The 23,711-nt window shown below is 36.0% G+C and overlaps 1 protein-coding gene across 1 annotated transcript in view; it reads left to right on the top strand.

Annotated features, from left to right (window-relative positions):
- The first annotated feature begins 12,656 nt into the window (after positions 1–12,656).
- LOC149934928 (LIM domain transcription factor LMO4-like) overlaps positions 12,657–23,711 on the top strand; it is a 49,156-nt gene continuing 38,101 nt past the window's right edge. Inside the window, exons 1-2 of the mRNA XM_090181518.1 lie at positions 12,657–12,945; positions 19,393–19,451. The gene's annotated coding sequence lies outside the window, so the exon portion shown is untranslated. The remainder of the gene's footprint in view (positions 12,946–19,392; positions 19,452–23,711) is intronic.

Genomic DNA, 23,711 nt, shown 5'->3' with positions numbered 1-23,711 from the left:
AAAGCGAATAAAGCAATCGTTTATCATCCTGCTAGGATTACAGCGGCCCGATATAGATTATTACTTCAATCACTTATAGAAATTGGCCGGCTGATGTCGAGCCATTCACTTACGAGCTTCCTTCAATGTTGACTGCGTTTCCATACCCAGATCGCCGAATACCAGTGTAAATTAATAATAGATCAACCTAATATAAATTACTCTTTCCGTTTTATTTCTTTATTATTTTACCTCGTTTTATCTCGATTTATTTGGTTTTATTTTATTCATTATATTTTTCATTTCATTTCAATTTATTTTATTTATTATATTTTCGTTTCATTTTATAATATTTTCATTTAATTTAATTATATTTTCATTTCATTTTATTATATTTTCATTTCATTTTATTATATTTTCATTTCATTTTATTATATTTTCATTTCATTTTATTATATTTTCATTTCATTTTATTTATTATATTTTCATTTCATTTTATTATATATTCATTTTATTATATTTTCATTTCATTTTATTTTATTTATTATATTTTCATTTCATTTCATTTCATTTTATTTATTATATTTTCATTCCCATTCATTTTATTTTATTTATTATATTTTCATTTCATTTCATTTCATTTTATTTTATTTATTCTATTTTTTATTTTATTTTATTTTATTTTATTTATCATATTTTTCATTTCATTTTATTTTATTTATCATATTTTTTATTTAATATAATTTTATTTTATTTTATTTTATTTTATTTTATTTTATTTTATTTTATTTTATTTTATTTACTATATTTTTCATTTAATTTTTTTACTATATTTTTCATTTCATTTTATTTATTATATTTTTATTTCATTTTATTTATTACATTTTCCATTTCATTTTATTTATTATATTTTCATTTCATTTTATTTATTATATTTTTCATTTCATTTTATTTATTATAATTTTCTTTTCATTTTATTTATTATATTTTTCATTTCACTTTATTTATTATATTTTTCATTTCACTTTATTTATTATATTTTTCATTTCATTTCATTTTATTTTATTTTATTTATTATATTTTTAAGTAAGATAACGGTAACGTAAGTTGGATATTGTAAATAGTTTTAAAATAAAACGCTGTAATTTGGAATATAGTACTTGTCCAGTGCGAACGGACCAGGTAAGAGATAAATGAAGGAAGATGATGTGGGTGGGGGGCGGAAAAGGGTTGCTCTGATCTGCGGGAGTCACGCTCAGGGCGAAACGCGCTCGCAGTCAAAGAGCCGCTTCTTCACCCATTTCACCATAAACACTATTCCAACAGGGACTGCATTTCCTTTCTAATAACCCAAACTATAGTCAATTGCAACCTTAGAATGGTAAAATTTCGAATGAAGAAATCGTTTTCAATAACACCCTGTTAACTCGATTTACCCGAATGAGGCAGATTTTGACTCCGATTACCCAATATTATTAAGGGGCTTCCGTTGCTTTTATTTAAAAATGGTGAGCGATACACGCGCGCTGGCACGTTCCGATGAACACGTGACACCGAGCGTGCGCCGCGTAACGTGATTTAAAGAGAAGCGGGAGAAAATCAGCTAATCAGTCCAAATCAATTGAATTGGCCCAAATTATACTTCAATGTTTCCCATTCAATAGTTAGTGCTGAACAGGTTATTTAGGTCGTTATTTTCAAATATCTGAAGATAATCAATAGTAAGATCAGATTGATCTGATATATCCCCGTCAGCCCACAATCTGATATCATATTGCATATGATTCATTATCCCAAGATCTGAACTGATCTGTTATAATTCAGAGGACCAGATTCAGTTCGATGAACAGTTATCTGAGTGTATGTATAATCTTGTAAGAAGTAAATCCCCCAAGATAACTATCTGAACTGATCTGTTATAATTCAGAGGACCAGTTTCAGTTAGATGAACAGTTATCTGAGTGTATTCTTGTAAGAAGTAACTCCCCCGAGATAACTATCTGAACTGATCTGTTATAATTCAGAGGACCAGTTTCAGTTCGATGAACAGTTATCTGAGTGTATTCTTGTAAGAAGTAACACCCCCAAGATAACTATCTGACCTGATCTGTTATAATTCAGAGGACCAGATTCAGTTAGCTGAACAGTTATTTGAGTGTATGTATAATCTTGTAAGACGCACATCAACCAAGATAACTATCTGAACTGATCTGTTATAATTCAGAGGACCAGTTTCAGTTCGATGAACAGTTATCTGAGTGTATATTAATTCTTGTAAGAAGTAAATCCCCCCAGATAACTATCTGAACTGATCTGTTATAATTAAGAGGACCAGTTTCAGTTCGATGAACAGTTATCTGAGTGTATATATATTCTTGTAAGAAGTAAATCCCCCAAGATAACTATCTGAATTGATCTGTTATAATTCAGAGGACCAGTTTCAGTTCGATGAACAGTTATCTGAGTGTATATATATTCTTGTAAGAAGTAAATCCCCCAAAATAACTATCTGAACTGATCTGTTATAATTCAGAGGACCAGTTTCAGTTCTATGAACAGTTATCTGAGTGTATATATATTCTTGTAAGAAGTAAATCCCCCAAAATAACTATCTGAACTGATCTGTTATAATTCAGAGGACCAGTTTCAGTTTGATGAACAGTTATCTGAGTGTATTCTTGTAAGAAGTAACTCCCCCAAGATAACTATCTGAACTGATCTTTTATAATTCAGAGGACCTGTTTCAGTTCGATGAACAGTTATCTGAGTGTATTCTTGTAAGAAGTAAATCCCCCAAGATAACTATCTGAATTGATCTGTTATAATTCAGAGGACCAGTTTCAGTTTGATGAACAGTTATCTGAGTGTATATATATTCTTGTAAGAAGTAAATGCCCCAAGATAACTATCTGAACTGATCTGTTATAATTCAGAGGACCAGTTTCAGTTTGATGAACAGTTATCTGAGTGTATTCTTGTAAGAAGTAACTCCCCCAAGATAACTATCTGAACTGATCTTTTATAATTCAGAGGACCTGTTTCAGTTCGATGAACAGTTATTTGAGTGTATTCTTGTAAGAAGTAACTCCCCCAAGATAACTATCTGAACTGATCTGTTATAATTCAGAGGACCAGTTTCAGTTAGATGAACAGTTATCTGAGTGTATTCTTGTAAGAAGTAACTCCCCAGAGATAACTATCTGAACTGATCTGTTATAATTCAGAGGACCAGATTCAGTTAGCTGAACAGTTATCTGAGTGTATGTATAATCTTGTAAGACGCACATCAACCAAGATAACTATCTGAACTGATCTGTTATAATTCAGAGGACCAGTTTCAGTTCGATGAACAGTTATCTTAGTGTTTATATAATGTTATAAGAAGTAACTCCCCCAAGATAACTATCTGAACTGATCTGTTATAATTCAGAGGACCAGTTTCAGTTCGATGAACAGTTATCTGAGTGTATATATATTCTTGTAAGAAGTAAATCCCCCCAGATAACTATCTGAACTGATCTGTTATAATTCAGAGGACCAGTTTCAGTTCGATGAACAGTTATCTGAGTGTATATATATTCTTGTAAGAAGTAAATCCCCCAAGATAACTATCTGAATTGATCTGTTATAATTCAGAGGACCAGTTTCAGTTCGATGAACAGTTATCTGAGTGTATATATATTCTTGTAAGAAGTAAATCCCCCAAAATAACTATCTGAACTGATCTGTTATAATTCAGAGGACCAGTTTCAGTTTGATGAACAGTTATCTGAGTGTATTCTTGTAAGAAGTAACTCCCCCAAGATAACTATCTGAACTGATCTTTTATAATTCAGAGGACCTGTTTCAGTTCGATGAACAGTTATCTGAGTGTATTCTTGTAAGAAGTAAATCCCCCAAGATAACTATCTGAATTGATCTGTTATAATTCAGAGGACCAGTTTCAGTTTGATGAACAGTTATCTGAGTGTATATATATTCTTGTAAGAAGTAAATCCCCCAAGATAACTATCTGAACTGATCTGTTATAATTCAGAGGACCAGTTTCAGTTTGATGAACAGTTATCTGAGTGTATTCTTGTAAGAAGTAACTCCCCCAAGATAACTATCTGAACTGATCTTTTATAATTCAGAGGACCTGTTTCAGTTCGATGAACAGTTATCTGAGTGTATTCTTGTAAGAAGTAACTCCCCCAAGATAACTATCTGAACTGATCTGTTATAATTCAGAGGACCAGTTTCAGTTAGATGAACAGTTATCTGAGTGTATTCTTGTAAGAAGTAACGCCCCCGAGATAACTATCTGAAATGATCTGTTATAATTCAGAGGACCAGTTTCAGTTCGATGAACAGTTATCTGAGTGTATTCTTGTATGAAGTAACTCCCCCAAGATAATTATCTGACCTGATCTGTTATAATTCAGAGGACCAGATTCAGTTAGCTGAACAGTTATCTGAGTGTATGTATAATCTTGTAAGACGCACATCAACCAAGATAACTATCTGAACTGATCTGTTATAATTCAGAGGACCAGTTTCAGTTCGATGAACAGTTATCTTAGTGTTTATATAATGTTATAAGAAGTAACTCCCCCAAGATAACTATCTGAACTGATCTGTTATAATTCAGAGGACCAGTTTCAGTTCGATGAACAGTTATCTGAGTGTATATATATTCTTGTAAGAAGTAAATCCCCCCAGATAACTATCTGAACTGATCTCTTATAATTCAGAGGACCAGTTTCAGTTCGATGAACAGTTATCTGAGTGTATATATATTCTTGTAAGAAGTAAATCCCCCAAGATAACTATCTGAATTGATCTGTTATAATTCAGAGGACCAGTTTCAGTTCGATGAACAGTTATCTGAGTGTATATATATTCTTGTAAGAAGTAAATCCCCCAAAATAACTATCTGAACTGATCTGTTATAATTCAGAGGACCAGTTTCAGTTTGATGAACAGTTATCTGAGTGTATTCTTGTAAGAAGTAACTCCCCCAAGATAACTATCTGAACTGATCTTTTATAATTCAGAGGACCTGTTTCAGTTCGATGAACAGTTATCTGAGTGTATTCTTGTAAGAAGTAAATCCCCCAAGATAACTATCTGAATTGATCTGTTATAATTCAGAGGACCAGTTTCAGTTTGATGAACAGTTATCTGAGTGTATATATATTCTTGTAAGAAGTAAATCCCCCAAGATAACTATCTGAACTGATCTGTTATAATTCAGAGGACCAGTTTCAGTTTGATGAACAGTTATCTGAGTGTATTCTTGTAAGAAGTAACTCCCCCCAGATAACTATCTGAACTGATCTGTTATAATTCAGAGGACCAGTTTCAGTTCGATGAACAGTTATCTGAGTGTATATATATTCTTGTAAGAAGTAAATCCCCCAAGATAACTATCTGAATTGATCTGTTATAATTCAGAGGACCAGTTTCAGTTCTATGAACAGTTATCTGAGTGTATATATATTCTTGTAAGAAGTAAATCCCCCAAAATAACTATCTGAACTGATCTGTTATAATTCAGAGGACCAGTTTCAGTTTGATGAACAGTTATCTGAGTGTATTCTTGTAAGAAGTAACTCCCCCAAGATAACTATCTGAACTGATCTTTTATAATTCAGAGGACCTGTTTCAGTTCGATGAACAGTTATCTGAGTGTATTCTTGTAAGAAGTAAATCCCCCAAGATAACTATCTGAATTGATCTGTTATAATTCAGAGGACCAGTTTCAGTTTGATGAACAGTTATCTGAGTGTATATATATTCTTGTAAGAAGTAAATGCCCCAAGATAACTATCTGAACTGATCTGTTATAATTCAGAGGACCAGTTTCAGTTTGATGAACAGTTATCTGAGTGTATTCTTGTAAGAAGTAACTCCCCCAAGATAACTATCTGAACTGATCTTTTATAATTCAGAGGACCTGTTTCAGTTCGATGAACAGTTATTTGAGTGTATTCTTGTAAGAAGTAACTCCCCCAAGATAACTATCTGAACTGATCTGTTATAATTCAGAGGACCAGTTTCAGTTAGCTGAACAGTTATCTGAGTGTATGTATAATCTTGTAAGACGCACATCAACCAAGATAACTATCTGAACTGATCTGTTATAATTCAGAGGACCAGTTTCAGTTCGATGAACAGTTATCTTAGTGTTTATATAATGTTATAAGAAGTAACTCCCCCAAGATAACTATCTGAACTGATCTGTTATAATTCAGAGGACCAGTTTCAGTTCGATGAACAGTTATCTGAGTGTATATATATTCTTGTAAGAAGTAAATCCCCCCAGATAACTATCTGAACTGATCTGTTATAATTCAGAGGACCAGTTTCAGTTCGATGAACAGTTATCTGAGTGTATATATATTCTTGTAAGAAGTAAATCCCCCAAGATAACTATCTGAATTGATCTGTTATAATTCAGAGGACCAGTTTCAGTTCGATGAACAGTTATCTGAGTGTATATATATTCTTGTAAGAAGTAAATCCCCCAAAATAACTATCTGAACTGATCTGTTATAATTCAGAGGACCAGTTTCAGTTTGATGAACAGTTATCTGAGTGTATTCTTGTAAGAAGTAACTCCCCCAAGATAACTATCTGAACTGATCTTTTATAATTCAGAGGACCTGTTTCAGTTCGATGAACAGTTATCTGAGTGTATTCTTGTAAGAAGTAAATCCCCCAAGATAACTATCTGAACTGATCTGTTATAATTCAGAGGACCAGTTTCAGTTTGATGAACAGTTATCTGAGTGTATATATATTCTTGTAAGAAGTAAATCCCCCAAGATAACTATCTGAACTGATCTGTTATAATTCAGAGGACCAGTTTCAGTTTGATGAACAGTTATCTGAGTGTATTCTTGTAAGAAGTAAATCCCCCAAGATAACTATCTGAATTGATCTGTTATAATTCAGAGGACCAGTTTCAGTTCTATGAACAGTTATCTGAGTGTATATATATTCTTGTAAGAAGTAAATCCCCCAAAATAACTATCTGAACTGATCTGTTATAATTCAGAGGACCAGTTTCAGTTTGATGAACAGTTATCTGAGTGTATTCTTGTAAGAAGTAACTCCCCCAAGATAACTATCTGAACTGATCTTTTATAATTCAGAGGACCTGTTTCAGTTCGATGAACAGTTATCTGAGTGTATTCTTGTAAGAAGTAAATCCCCCAAGATAACTATCTGAATTGATCTGTTATAATTCAGAGGACCAGTTTCAGTTTGATGAACAGTTATCTGAGTGTATATATATTCTTGTAAGAAGTAAATGCCCCAAGATAACTATCTGAACTGATCTGTTATAATTCAGAGGACCAGTTTCAGTTTGATGAACAGTTATCTGAGTGTATTCTTGTAAGAAGTAACTCCCCCAAGATAACTATCTGAACTGATCTTTTATAATTCAGAGGACCTGTTTCAGTTCGATGAACAGTTATTTGAGTGTATTCTTGTAAGAAGTAACTCCCCCAAGATAACTATCTGAACTGATCTGTTATAATTCAGAGGACCAGTTTCAGTTAGATGAACAGTTATCTGAGTGTATTCTTGTAAGAAGTAACTCCCCAGAGATAACTATCTGAACTGATCTGTTATAATTCAGAGGACCAGATTCAGTTAGCTGAACAGTTATCTGAGTGTATGTATAATCTTGTAAGACGCACATCAACCAAGATAACTATCTGAACTGATCTGTTATAATTCAGAGGACCAGTTTCAGTTCGATGAACAGTTATCTTAGTGTTTATATAATGTTATAAGAAGTAACTCCCCCAAGATAACTATCTGAACTGATCTGTTATAATTCAGAGGACCAGTTTCAGTTCGATGAACAGTTATCTGAGTGTATATATATTCTTGTAAGAAGTAAATCCCCCCAGATAACTATCTGAACTGATCTGTTATAATTCAGAGGACCAGTTTCAGTTCGATGAACAGTTATCTGAGTGTATATATATTCTTGTAAGAAGTAAATCCCCCAAGATAACTATCTGAATTGATCTGTTATAATTCAGAGGACCAGTTTCAGTTCGATGAACAGTTATCTGAGTGTATATATATTCTTGTAAGAAGTAAATCCCCCAAAATAACTATCTGAACTGATCTGTTATAATTCAGAGGACCAGTTTCAGTTTGATGAACAGTTATCTGAGTGTATTCTTGTAAGAAGTAACTCCCCCAAGATAACTATATGAACTGATCTTTTATAATTCAGAGGACCTGTTTCAGTTCGATGAACAGTTATCTGAGTGTATTCTTGTAAGAAGTAAATCCCCCAAGATAACTATCTGAACTGATCTGTTATAATTCAGAGGACCAGTTTCAGTTCGATGAACAGTTATCTGAGTGTATTCTTGTAAGAAGTAACTCCCCCAAGATAATTATCTGACCTGATCTGTTATAATTCAGAGGACCAGATTCAGTTAGCTGAACAGTTATCTGAGTGTATGTATAATCTTGTAAGACGCACATCAACTAAGATAACTATCTGAACTGATCTGTTATAATTCAGAGGACCAGTTTCAGTTCGATGAACAGTTATCTTAGTGTTTATATAATGTTATAAGAAGTAACTCCCCCAAGATAACTATCTGAACTGATCTGTTATTATTCAGAGGACCAGTTTCAGTTCGATGAACAGTTATCTGAGTGTAAATATATTCTTGTAAGAAGTAAATCCCCCCAGATAACTATCTGAACTGATCTGCTATAATTCAGAGGACCAGTTTCAGTTCGATGAACAGTTATCTGAGTGTATATATATTCTTGTAAGAAGTAAATCCCCAAGATAACTATCTGAATTAATCTGTTATAATTCAGAGGACCAGTTTCAGTTCGATGAACAGTTATCTGAGTGTATATATATTCTTGTAAGAAGTAAATCCCCCAAAATAACTATCTGAACTGATCTGTTATAATTCAGAGGACCAGTTCAGTTCGATGAACAGTTATCTGAGTGTATATATATTCTTGTAAGAAGTAAATCCCCCAAGATAACTATCTGAACTGATCTGTTAAAATTCAGAGGACCAGTTTCAGTTCGATGAACAGTTATCTGAGTGTATTCTTGTAAGAAGTAACTCCCCCAAGATAACTATCTGAACTGATCTGTTATAATTCAGAGGACCAGTTTCAGTTCTATGAACAGTTATCTGAGTGTATATATATTCTTGTAAGAAGTAAATCCCCCAAAATAACTATCTGAACTGATCTGTTATAATTCAGAGGACCAGTTTCAGTTCGATGAACAGTTATCTGAGTGTATTCTTGTAAGAAGTAACTCCCCCAAGATAACTATCTGAACTGATCTTTTATAATTCAGAGGACCAGTTTCAGTTCGATGAACAGTTATCTGAGTGTATTCTTGTAAGAAGTAAATCCCCCAAGATAACTATCTTAACCTGATCTGTTATAATTCAGAGGACCAGTTTCAGTTCGATGAACAGTTATCTGAGTGTATATATATTCTTGTAAGAAGTAAATCCTCCAAGAAAACTATCTGAACTGATCTGTTATAATTCAGAGGACCAGTTTCAGTTCGATGAACAGTTATCTGAGTGTGTATATAATGTTGTAAGAAGTAAATCCCCCAAGATAACTATCTGAACTGATCTGTTATAATTCAGAGGACCAGTTTCAGTTCGATGAACAGTTATCTGAGTGTGTATATAATGTTGTAAGAAGCAAATCGCCCAAGAACTGATCTGTTATAATTCAGTTATCTGAAACCTGTCTGTTGGATTACAATAAATTCAGTTAAGTTTCAGATTGCATGTTAACTCATGTCTACTGATCTGATAATATGTTAGTAATCTGATATCACCTGAAAGTAAATGCGGGTAGTCTTATATCAGATCTGTCGTTAGTAATGGTTCAGATCAGATAACGCAACTGTTATCTGAGAATTATCTGGAAAAATTACTACGGTTGCAACTAGGTATACCCCGTATTAATATAAATTTAACGCGACAAAAAACTGACCTAAATGCGGAAAAAGCCCCAACGATCATCCCCTTCAAAATTGCTTCCAAATATAATAACATTGAGGGTAAAAAAATTAAGAGCGCAAGAAAGATTGAAACCTTTCCCTAATTACAACCTTGGGCCGGGAAAATGAGGGGTTATACTAAAATAGTTTAAAAAAAATCCCACCCAAATTAATACCGAATTCGTCAAAACGATGACTCGCGAAATTGGGGTCGAAAGCTCGACATCAGGCATCGGAGGATGAAAGAAACGCGGCCCAAGTCATTAATCACGAACCCCCGATATTAATTAGATTAAAACAAAGGGGCCAGCGCCCCTTAAAACGAAGGTGCGTCCCAGAAAGGGGGCTCCTTAATGAGCGATTAAAGATAAGGAGAACCGCGTTATAACATCTCTTGAAAAATCTTAGAGCAGCGCCACCTACGGCAGAAAATAGAAGTCAAACCTTTGGAGAAAAAATCCTAGATCGGCTGGGGCATCAGATCGGAGATCTCGTTTTTAAAAATCAGAATAAGAATTATGCCCGGCTTATCTATGGGTGGATTACTATGATGACCTAATCTTTGTAAAATATACGTTTCATAGATATACCACCAGGGCGGCGCCCCGATGAACGGGATACTGTTCCTTTTCCGAGGTCGGCTTTTATTAAAAACACTCTCTAATTAATTACCGTTTCGCGAGGTATCCCGCGACTAAGTGATAAGACGTCCGTCAATAATGATAATTGAAGATTCGCCTTGGAAACAATCTAACGGATTCCGCCCTACTCACCCGAGACCTTTTATAAAGAATTCGCGTTGGAATTTCTGCCTTTGATTTTACTATCAGCTAAGCATCGGCGTATAAAAGGTTATAAGATGATGATGAAAAGGGAGTTTGGTGCAGGGGAGGGAGGGGGGAAAGGCGTTTTCTTAAATTTCATTAAGGAAAGTAATTTCAATCTAGGGAGGCGAGAGAAGGGGGGCTCGAAAATTAATCAAATCCATTTATTTTTTAATAATTATTATTTCACGCGAAAAACGAAAAGTATAATTTAAATTTTTCCAAATTATTTTTTTCAAAAAAATAAATTTAAGGTCGCGAACTCTCCTTTGTTTAAATGGGGGGTAGGAAATTAATTTTCGGTGGTCGTAAGCGGAGTTTAATAAAAGATTGAGGAAGAACTCTAGGGTGGGCTTTTCTCTTTTTTATTATTATAAATTTGGGGTTTTTAAACCCCTCGCCTTTCCCCCCTTCCGGCGAAGAGTCGAGGACGTGAGCCCCTATGGAAAACCTTTTCATAATTTTCCGAGATCAGCGCAGCTCGCGTCGGGGTTGGGGCCGGGGTGGGCGTGCGGGCTTGAAGAGAGTCGGCGGCGGTGGTCGAGCTTTGGGCGTGGTTGCTCGGACGAAATTGCCAATTCTTTTTTTAATCAAGCGACGGGCCGATTTGGCGATAGCCGCTGAAATGCGTCCCACTAATAGTCCTTGATGAATCACAGCAGATTGCTATTTATAGACGGGGGCTCCTAATCATTTTTATAGCTCCGAGAAAAATCTATTTTCCTCGTTTTATTACGCGCCAGAGAGAGCGAGGGACTGGGTAATCCAGGTGAGGTCGCGTTCTCATTGCCCCGCTGATAATTGAGAAGGTGAACCACTGATTTTTCTATTAAATTAAATGACACAAGCTTTGCAGAGTAATAAAGGATAAATTATGTAATAACGTTTAACTACGTCCCAAAATTTAACAAGCGCGAAATTTACATTAATTTTAATCGTGGTATTTCACACTACGCACTTTGGAAACGTTTTGAAACGTTTTGGAAAGATCAAATTCAACATTTTCGGAGTCAACACCAAAATTTAAAAATTTGATATTTCGAAACCGTTTTAAAACTTTTCCAAAGTATCTAGTGTGAACGCGGCTTTTGATTCGTAAAAATAATTTAAATTAAATTTTAAGCACCAAATGTGTCAATTTAGAATCAACATAATATTAACCGACTTCAATGTCAAATTTTAATAATTCATTATTGCGTGGCATTATTTCTAATATTACATTTGAAATTTTAAATCTCAAAAGGAAATGAATTTACCGATAGTTATACACGTACCAAATGACAAGTAATTTGGTCGGGAAGAAACCGAATAAATATCATGATAATATACGAGAAGAAATATCCAGAAGTCTAAGGAAGAGCCGTTCCTCCGTGCGTGTGACCAAGTTCTCGTCCGGAAGAGATCTGCGGTCCGCAACAGTCGATCCCCCAATCTTGGAGGGGGAAACCCGGGAGGAGAGTCACCTAGCGGAGCCCGGAAGAAACGTCGGAATCGGGAGACCCCTTCCCTGACCACGCCCCCGTTCCCGAAGCGGGGCTGTCGACCCGGCGCAGGCGCGACGACTTCGCAGTCGGGCCACAAGGTATCCCAGGAAAGAATGTTTCGAAGGGGGTACACGTTGGACGCGATATTCTCGCGGGGGTTCGGGGAGGAGGAGCCAAACATCGAGTTAAAAAGAAAGTTTGTACCGAAGAGAGAGACTCTCTTTACGTCTGGCATCTTCGGAGCGACGCGCGGACGCGGATCGCGCGAGAACCGAAGTAAAAGAACTAGAGAGGAGGGGGATCAAACGTTATTAGTGGGGTTGCCGCGGAACGGTGCGAGAGCAGAGTGTCAGTTAGCGTCCGGCCAGAGAGGAAAACGGGCCGACGGCGTTGCCAAGGAGAACGCGGCCGACTGCGCTCACCGACAACCACGCGGAATCTCCGGACACGCGCGCTCCCAAGATAGAGGAAAGGTATTTTTTCAATCTTCGTCTTCTGAGGGACGCCACCGACGAATGACAAACGCCATCTATTAGGAAAGTCGCGCGTTAAGATAACTATCCTCCGAATATTATGGAAGAAACGACAGTCTCCATTCCGGGCTCCGTTAATCTCTCGACGACTTTTTCCAAGGCGACACAAGGTAGAGTTCAATCTCGTTTTCTTTACGATAATCTTCCATCCGAAGAAAAATTAATTAAGAAACCTCTTAAGAAACTTAATTAGAACATTGACGCGCTTCAATTATTACGTGGACGCGATCATTAAGAAAGCTTTTTCATTATAAATTTAATTTACCAAGTTCGCGTGTAAGAAGAATCATTATGGATCTTAGGAAAACCATAATAAGCGTAAATTTAAAATTTGAGACCGTTAAATTTGTTGCACGATATGAATTTGAAATATTTTTGTTTAAGAAATGTAGATTTATAAAATTAAACTGGAGAAAAATTCGGTTAAAAAATTAATATCTAAATTTGTAGAACCCTTTTAGTATATCCCTTTCTTTGCCTATTTTCACTTGAAACAGTGGTAAAGCAAAAAGAAATAGCATGAAATCATCTGTGTATTAATTAAGTTCTCTCCCCACTGGTTTAAGGGGTTTTCGCCCGAGCTCTTCGGTTTCCACATCCATAAAAACTTGTTGAGGTTAAAGGTAATAGTTAGGTTAGGGAGTTATCTGCTCGCGTGGCATGAAGGGCTTACCACCACTATCCTACGAATTGTCACCCGGCCACCTGAATTAATGGCTTTAAAAGTCGCTTGATGACTTAGGCCTAAGGTGGTGCCTTGGGTATTAGCCTAGCTGATTATTTTATTCCCTGTTAACCTCAAAACATTTTAGATATAAATAAATAAATATACCTAAATCCTTGCCCTAACTTTGTATGAAAACACCGTAGTTTATCGTCATTACTAAAATACCTCTGCTTAAGCTAGATTTACACACAATTTTCTTAATTCAATTTCGAGATAATTTATTTCATAAAGTACAACACTTAATAAAAAGGGCAAGTGATAAAGTAGATAAAACACATGATTGAAAGCCTAGCTGATTATTATTATTATTATTATTATTCCTACCAATTATATCGAAATGTATCTTTACCCTTTCTACCATTTGGTTCCAGTGATGGGTGTGCTCAGCTCATTTTAGAGAGGTTCGGAGTTAGAATGAGCCGTAACTTTCAAATAATTGAGAGCAGAAGAACGGAATTTAGTTATTAAAGAGGGTGACAATCGAGAACCGAAATTTTAGCTTGATTAAATGAGCGTAAGAGAGGAGTGTCTCTTTCGGCCGGAAGGTGAGCTAGCTTTAGAGATGAGCGAGAGAAGAGCCGAGCTGTCTTTTTCAATCTTAAATTATCGACCAATTGAGACGAGCAAATGAGAATTAGCCTAAAAAGCGTGTATTGTGGGCTATTAAATCTACGCTTTTACGTAGATTTTTCACAATTTTTTATTAAATTGGTAGCTCTAAAATTTATTTTGTTGATTATAATATATTTTCGTTGACCTGTTTGATGAGACGAGCGAAATTTATTATATTTTCTTTGAGTTGAGCTGGAGAGAGCTTTAGCAATATTCAATTCGAAAATGAGTTTGATTTGAACGGTTATGAGAAAGTGAAATTACCTAAGTCACTCTCGCGAAGAGCGTGAGATACAAATATGTCAGGTTAGCATGAGCGGCTTGTAAGCTGAGATTGAGTTTTCAAAAAATGCCCATCACTGTTTTGATTCTAGATTGAGCAGTGTACTATTAAAAATATCTCTTTAAAATCATTAAAAATAGTGTGACACTAATAGTTTAGCTTATTTTAGTTCAAAAATACGCTTAATATAACGTTACAAAATAAAAGTTTGCCTTGAAACTTAAACACACAAGTTTCGAAAATTTGCCCATAAAACGTTTTTTGAAACTACATAAAAACTAATATTATCTCGATATCCAAGATAAAACTTAATATATTCAATACAACTTTATAATAATCACTGAAGCAGCCTTTTCAAATTTAACTTTAAGCTCGATAAATATTCAAAAATATTTCCTTCCAGAAAACACAATATCATATAAATTATAACCGCAAAAACTAGACCATATTGAATATAGTATACATCGTATACAAATTTAATTTTCTGGTTGAATATAACCTTTGAAAGCGGGGAGAGAAAATATAATAATCAATTTCGGTGTCGAGCCGTCTACGGCGGCCCACTCTGGCCCGATAATAAGCGGGACGAGATCTCGAAGCAGCCCTCCCTTCCGACGTTCCCAAATTTGAAGGGGAACATTTCGAAACCTCTATACACGTTAGTAATGACAACCTGACTTTGCGACTACACGGATTTGGTGTGGTGGCGAATTCCCAACGATAAAAATAGATTTCTAAAATGCAAACGTAAGCCCGCTCACGGTGATGGTTATAGGGTTGACCAAATCGAGCGGATCATTTTCCTAAATTAATAATTTAATCAATTTTTAATCAATTTAAGAAATGGGGTGGTTTAAATGTAAGGAATATTCGTTGTATGCAAACCACAAATATTACAAGAAACGTGTCTTTTAAGCGAGAATTGTAATGGTATGGATTTGCGTTAAGCTTAAGAAAGAAGGGACAGATATAAAAGTAAAATGGAAAAAGAAATTTATACAAATATTGGAAAAAGATTTATTACACGGGGGGTATCTTCGGCAAAGAGATGACATCGGTAAAGCGTTATTTATAGAAAAACGCTTTTTAGTAAAAAGAGAGGAGGGCGCTTTCTTCATCCGAGTCGCCCAAGACGCCACCTTCCCCCCCCCCGGGGGGATGGAAAGCTCTCAAGCCGACTAGCACGGAAAAGGGGACACTGTCTCCTGCGTGGCCCTCCGGAAAGAAAAATCATTGGTACATCCGATACTAGCCATTTCTACGACAAAGACGTTTCGTCCCCTCCCGAAATGATGGGGATGCAAATATTTGCCTTTTTTTTCATTCGCGTTTGTATGACTCTACTCACATTCAGTGTGGAGCCATAGACTCAAAGTTAGTTCGTTTCTTTAAATGCGATTTTAAAGAGGCACTCTTGAACTCTCGATAGGTATCCCATTTCAGCTTGATATATTTGCTTTAATTCGAATCGCGAAAGTTTTTGGATCGTTAGAAACTAGAGAATACGGTATATGGAAAGACCGAACGCGCAATTCTCACGGGTAAACAATATCAAACATTAATGATACGCTATATTCAACATCAAAGTGATACGATAACAACGACTGAGATCGACCAAATCAACATCATCCCAAATGATTTCGTAACTACAACAAAACATTAAAGCGAGATTAATAAATATAAATTCGATTCCGTATAAAATCGAGGGAAACTGGAAAATATAAACGTTTTGAATTCCCGGAGGTTGTCTCGACGTGACCTTCCGGATGTTTCGAGTCGCGACGGCTCTACAAAGAAAAAACCCCTCCATAATTGGTCCCTGTATAGCCAATTTCGAGTCGGCAAACTTTTTGGTTCGGCGCGTATCTTTATATTTTTCGCCGGGAAACGGGCTCGAAACCCGGGTTGCCGTATTCGTTGTCAAAGCGAAAAAATCGCAAATATAACAAGCGCTTTATTAATACAAGTTCCGTTCCATCTTATTACTAGTTAAGGGCCTATTTGTCGGGCCGCCACGCGCTCCCACGACGCCCCCAATTTCGGGCCCGGACTCCGACTAAACCCTCTTTAATTGATCACTGAGGAATACCGAACCCGGAACGGATAGCGACATCTATCGACTGCTCTGTCCTTACGAGAAAAATATATATTATTTACATTCGTATTAATAATCCGATTTCGTCTGATATTTGAAACAGCCTACTGAATAGCTCTAGACAATATGACGTTATAATAATTTAGCGAAACATTTTCAATCTAATATCTTTCATTTCGTTACCTTAGTTTCAAAACGTCGTAACTTAAGACTACATTAAAGCTAGAGTTACGACGTTTTCCAACTAAACGATTTATCATTTAAAATAATAAAAATAATAATACTGAGAAACTGTAAAGGCATCTTTCGGGGACTTTGAAAAATTAAATTAATGCAATCGTTGAATTTAACTTTTATTAAAGTTACACGAAATTGAATTAAGAGTGAAACAGTGTCGGATACCGAAAAAACTCAAGGGAGGGGGGGGACACTAAAAGACACCTTGAGCTATGGGTGTAATAACAAATCATCAAGTCACCGCCCCCCATATGTATCAGCCACTGCAGTGAAATCGAACTTCTCCGTAACTGTAAGAGTGAAAAAAAAACTTTACTACGACGGATACCAGATGGCATTATATATTTATAAGATACACTCGTACGTTCTCAGTAACGTAAATACGTTCTCGTTTAAGACTAAAATAGATATTTACAAGTATAAATGTAGCGTTTAAAATATTCTGTCAATTTTAAGGTTCTCGCTACGTAAGCGTTTAAACAATTTGAACCATCTATTACGCGAAACCAAGAAATTAACGCCAAACGAAGATGACAAATATCGTGGACCAGAAATTTTCTATTCAAACGTGGAGCGTGAAAAAAAATAATTGTATGAATAACGAGATCTTATAGTGTGCATAAACTGGGGAATAAATTAAACTTTAGCATTGGGAATAGACAAGGGGTGGTACGCGAAATTGAGAGACGGGCTTATTTGTTATTCTTATTGGTTGTTATGAAAATTGAATAATTAATTAGAAATCGCGTATCGTTTGAGGGGGGAGACGAACGAACGAAGGAAGAAAGAGTAGATTGGGAACGGGTGAAATGTTGCATTCCGCTACCGATGCTAATGAACTCCTTAAAGTATCTTGGCGTGCACCTCAAAAGGAAAGCCGGCTGAAGTTGGGGGGGGGGGTCGCGGAGTCACTTTCTCGTAGCGCACCTTTGGAAACGGGTCGAGCTCTGTGCAAAGGGGCTCAATGAAAAGGACCCCAAATGGACGGGGGGTCGGAAGGGTGAAGGGGGTTTCTCCGATAATAAGGTCGAAGAGACGAAACGCCACAAATGTTCCGCCGCTTTGGTAATAGTCCTAGAAACGTTTAGCTCGCCTTTTAATTAAAAGACTGGGGGCCCCGTTAGATGGCGGTGGTTACGGGGGGAAGAACGCGCTTAGTCATCCGAGATGATGGATTCACCGAGACACCGCCCTCTATACCGCCGCCCAGATATTTCACAGCGCGCGCCGGAGAGAGAGCTGGCTTTTGTTGGCTCCTTAGTAACAGACCATTTCACCTTTTCCATCTTAATCCATAATCTATTATTTGGCTGGCGCTATATTCCGAAGTGACTCGCGCTCGACAGCGTGGTCGTAGGCGGGGACGACATCGAAACCGACGCGTCGTCCGTTTCGACCGGAACTAGAGGCTATAAACGCGAGCTTACTTAACAAGAAGCGCATATAGAGACAAAACGCGCCGTTCTCCGCTATTGTCCCGGGCCTATTTCTACGCCCCTTTTAGCCCCGTTCTCCTCTCTTCCGATATTAGGGTTCTCGTTGGTTCCCTGGAGCTCTTTCCAAGTCATGGCTTAGAAGTTTTCCAAGCTTGTTAATTCGATTAGATCATTTCCTCCCCCCGCCCTCTTTTAGTATTAGGGAACGATTCTACGAACTAATTTTGAGGATATGGAATGAGTTTCGATATACGTATATTTAGAACCGTCCCTTCGACCTATTTTAGTTCTAATGGTTCGAGATCGACAACGAATTTCTATTGTTACGAACCGAACACCATTGAAATCTAATTTCACAAATACCAAAGGGATTTCGATTAACCTATAAATGTATATTTCACTAGCTACGAAGTTACGACGCTGAAGTAAAGAGTTGGAATTTATAAATAACTTTTTTTAAAATTATTTTGAAGTTATGGACAAATTAGGAAAATATTATAAATTGCGTTATAGCTATATTAGAAATCAAAATATTAGTATCAACCGTAACCAGAGAGAAGAAGTTGCGTAACAAAAATTGGGTTGTAAGATATTCATTTTTACCTCTCCGAGAGGACTTTGTACCCTAGGAGGGGTTATACAACCACCGTGCCTGTCTGTGGGTCTGTCTGTCAGGCCTGCGAACGCGTTCGCATTTTCGGGGCAAAGGGTAATCACTGCGTACCCAGTTTCTTAGAATCAGGGAAAAGCTTTTTCCAAAAGCGCCCTCTTTTTGTCATTGGGTGTAGTATAATTTTTTAATTGGCCGGGATTCGAACCCGAACCCTTTTGCACGACAGGTGAGCGTTCTACCGCAGAACCAAGGATACAGTTACGCTTCACTGAAAATTAAAAACTCTTCCGAGGAGAGGTATATTTTGGCTTGTCAACTTGTTTTTTATCCTTTGGGGAAAGCAAAATAATAGTTCGCTTGACCTTTAAAAAAATCAATTTCATTTAAATAATTGGCACTCTATTTACTTAATACCATTAGGAAATTTGACTTGAAGGAAATTTCCTACGAAATACATTAGAAACCTACATAAACTATACAATGCATTTAATAATATCAGAAAGGTCATTCGAAAAAAATATATGTAATTGGAAACCGTATTTTCTCGATTGCAGATTTCTCTGGAGTTTGATTTGGCCAATCTCATCGTCAAAACACGACTCCAAAAAGGAAGGTGAGTCGACTATCATTACTTTCACCTTTTTTGCTCTTTACGAAATCAAACCATCCACGTGCTCCATTACGCAAACCTACTGACATAGTGACACGGGATAAAAAAATAAGCTATTATTTCATGGCGCAATGAAATTACTTAGCGTAGTTTCGCAATAATGGAAAGAATCAAAACAACTAACCACAGCATGAATGAATTAATATTGAATCCCTTTTACATCAGGGAGGAAACTATTTTTATTGGTCCCACTAGTACGTTATATAACATTTAAAAAAAAACTAATACCATTAGGGAAACATATTTCCTAACTATTTTAAAGGACACTATAACTTGTAACTTTGCCTTGAAGGCCTATCAGCCGAATTACCGCGTATCGGTTCAATTTAATAAATAAATATATTTCAGTTTCCCCAAACGTTGTTGGTCTTTTTTACCTCTTCGTAGTTCAATATTATCTTTAGACCAACGATGGTGCTCGTTTTCTTAAAGGACACCATGTTTGGCCAATTTTAGTACAAAAAAAACAATATTAAATTTAAAAGAATTAGCTATTTACAATATATACATATAATCAAGAATGTATTGAAGTTACTAAGAATATTTGAGAATAGCATTAACCCCTGGTACCATCCTCACAGCTTTTGTGGAGAAAGTTCGTCTGCATTTAAGGCGCATTCAAGGTCATACCATATAGCAAACTTGAATGGGAAAGCAGACGAATTTAAGCTACAAAGGCTGCGAGGATGGGAATCAGAATCCTGTAGTCCAATATTCTTAGTAACTTCAATACATTCTTGATATAATACATAAAATCAACTTTAGGAAATTTAGAAAGACAACAGCAAGAGGGCTTCTATACGTTTCAAATTTCTTAACTCTCAAATGGCCTCAACGAAATGAATGAATGAATGAATGAATGAATTTCATTTTCTTAACACCTTTTAAGTTAATCCCTTCTTTAAATAGAGATTCTCAAGTAGCATTAACAAAACTATTTTCTTATATCAAAATATCCAAATATAGCAAAGTGATATATAAAGAAAGTTATAAAAACGTATTTAAATTTTGTGAGATAATTTAAAGAATAAAATACAATAATAAAATAAACTGAAACTGAAACAAGCCAATCTCCACCCTAACCGACAAATAACAATATTATTGTTGCTTTTACCAGTATTTTAACAGAGAGTCACCCTAATCTCGCGAATCCCAATTTTTAAATATCGCTAAGCATGAATGAATGAATATTTATTTACTCTTTGTTAAAGAACAAATCCCTTTTATAACAGGGAGGAAACCAGAATACGGATTCACGAGTTGCACTTTAAATTATATTAGCGATCGTAAAAACATATTATATACAATAATTCCGTTGGAATTTTTTTTCAAAAAACTTCAGAATTTGTAAAAATAAAACAAAAAGATGGATATGACAAATAATAAAGCTATATACAATATGTACAGCTCATATATGAATGAATTTGCCCGAGGGAGTAAAATTTTAAATTCGGCACCAGTAAAAGGTTTAGTTCTCAATTGTCCCAGAATTCGTTTCGTCACGAAAAGATCTTGCCATTCCGCACTCCCCGATCCTTAGCCCAAAAGATACGCCACGCTATCATCCGACTTGTCCAGTTCGTTGGAATAAATATAATCTTTTCGAACGTGTTCGAATTTCGGACATTCAACTAGGAGATGGCCAGCGAATCTCGACCTTGACTTCTTCCTTTCTACTATACAAGGAGAGACTCCGGTGTTTGTCGATTTCTTGCCCCCACTTCGTATTGGAGTTTTCCCCACACCGGAGTCCTAGGAGAAGTTAGCTACCAGCTTAACCACGGTTAATCAAGACATATTTAAAGCCCAAAATTAGGGCGGTATATAAACGTCCGCGATAAAATATGGACAAACGGGCGTACGGAAAGACTCTGTGTTACTGCTAATGTATGTAAAGACCCCCCAATTAGGATCCCTAATCCCGAGGCCAAAAATCTTTACTCCGAAAACAGAAGAGATCGGATACATATACGGGTGAGGTGACAGAACCGACTTGAGGCACGTCGTGAGGGGGGGATGGGGGGATTCCGTACGTCGCCTTTTCGTGGCAAGAGAAAGGATTATCGGAACGGGCGGGAGAAGGCGGTTAGCAACGATAATGTATGCTGACAAGTTCATCCTCGCCCTTCAATTCTCCTTATTCTCGCCATAAAAATAGCAAGTCGCGCCCAAGCCTAACTCGAATAGGCCTCCGCGGTGACGCCTAAGAAATCCTTCTCCATATTTCCTTATTCTAGACCCTGGGATAAGTCCCCCTCTATTTCGGCTGGAGTCTTTTCCTTTAAACCCACCAAACACCCTGGGAAGAATAAAAAAGGGCTTTGTGTACGTACCCAGCCGCGGAATAAATATACAAAAAAAAACTAGGAGGTGCTAGTACTACATATATCAATGTGTTACTTGTGTAATACAACGTGCTTATTACACTCTCTCTCACTGCTACTAGCTGCCTTTGAAATTATATAAGCTTTTCGCGCTTGGTTGGAGCGGCAACCAAAATCTTCTTGATGCGGTTGCGCCCTAATATATAGGGTTCCTTCCAGTACTTAGGGTTACACTCCCATTTCCTGACCAGATTCCATTCGCACTGGACCAGAGACTGGATCACGGAAAAATACTAATTCCTTTCTGAAGGGGGAAGAATACGGTAAAAGCCTCTTTTTCGTTTAAGCAGAACGTTTCTGTTTGAACAATTACATAATTGAATTATATTTTTTTATTAGGCTGAACCTTCCTCTAGTGCTTAAAATAATTTTGATAATTCTAATATTAATAGTTAACGAGATATAAGGTCCTAACTAAAGGGTAGTTTGGGTGCTTGCCCAACTTGTTTAGATCCGGGGGTCCGAACTAAAACGTAATAAATTAATTAATTTAAAATTTAAAATTGTCAAAATTATTTTAGTCACTAAACAAGAGGCTGTTCTACACATAAATATTAATTTTATAAGTTAAAATACAAAATTAAAAGAGTTCAGCTTGAAATAGCGCGAAAGTACGCAATGGCCACTGTAGTCTTCCCCCTTAAATCTATTATATACATTATAAGTTTATAAAGTGGAATGAAAATTTAATTAATTTCTGGTAAACTTAGCCAGGCGAGTAAGAACAAAGACAAGTAGGTATTATTTGAAATTATAATCAACGAACTCAATTAGTTTAGTTCGGGATTTTGAAAGCGTTTAAAATTCAACTTTCGCAATCAAAGTAATTAGGAAAAATTAACATTCGCGGGGGTTTATAATATTTTTCTTAGAGAGAAGTATTTTTCGTCTTATATTGATAATACATTCGCAAGCTCCCGTTCCATTTTCAAAATACGGTTTGCACGCGAAAGCAGTGCCTCAGAAAATTGATATTTTAGTATTTATTTATTCCAATAATTTATTTATTTATACTTAGGAAGATTGACAATGTTGAAACGATATTTTGCGTCGATACCAACCTCACTCAGGCTCTAAAAGCAAACACCTTTTCCTTAAATTAATCAAATCAGCCCTTACCATAAATAAATACATTCAGGCATAAGTAACATAATGACATAAGTATGACACTGAACGATTTCGGTTAATGATAGTCTGACATAGAGTGATTGCGTAATCGGAAGTCGCGTTATCGGAAACTCAGTCTTTCTCTTTTTGCTGGCGAAATAACTGCCAAATTAGTTTGATGGCTATCAATATGAGCGAAATATTTTAAAATAACCAATATTTAATAATAATATAATCGTGAATTCTCTAGTCAATTGGTTTACCAGTCCTTAGCCTGGTGTGGTTCATTTTCCGGAAAAATAAAAAATTGAAACATCAAAATTTTCCTTTTTAAGAGTTTTTTTTTAACTATTTATCGACATACAATGTCTAATAACAGTAAACATACTACAAAACATTAATAGTGTTTTAAAAGTGTTTAAAGCTAGTTTAGAGGTTTAGTTTTAGTTTTAGGTTCGAAAAAATGAGGCGAAAATGCCACTTTATTTAAATTTGCAAACAATATTAGACCAATCATGGAATGAAAACTTTTTTTTATTTTTTTTCGGAAAAATACGGAAACTTTTCCGGAGAAAAGGCCTCGGTCATTTTCCAAAATATTTTCCGACTTACAGCACTACCTTAGAAACATAGTTATTTATATGGTCCTTGACGAAACAAGACTATCGTTAAAGAACTTAGTGTTGTGAGAATAGGAAGTGTCATACTTATG

This window comes from Leiobunum rupestre, chromosome 7 (genome assembly GCF_980474605.1).
Source record: "Leiobunum rupestre chromosome 7, qqLeiRupe1.1.hap1, whole genome shotgun sequence".
NCBI classification, from domain to species: domain Eukaryota; kingdom Metazoa; phylum Arthropoda; class Arachnida; order Opiliones; family Sclerosomatidae; genus Leiobunum; species Leiobunum rupestre.
Note: the sequence above shows the minus strand (reverse complement) of the source record. Positions and strands in the feature narration are given on the sequence as shown.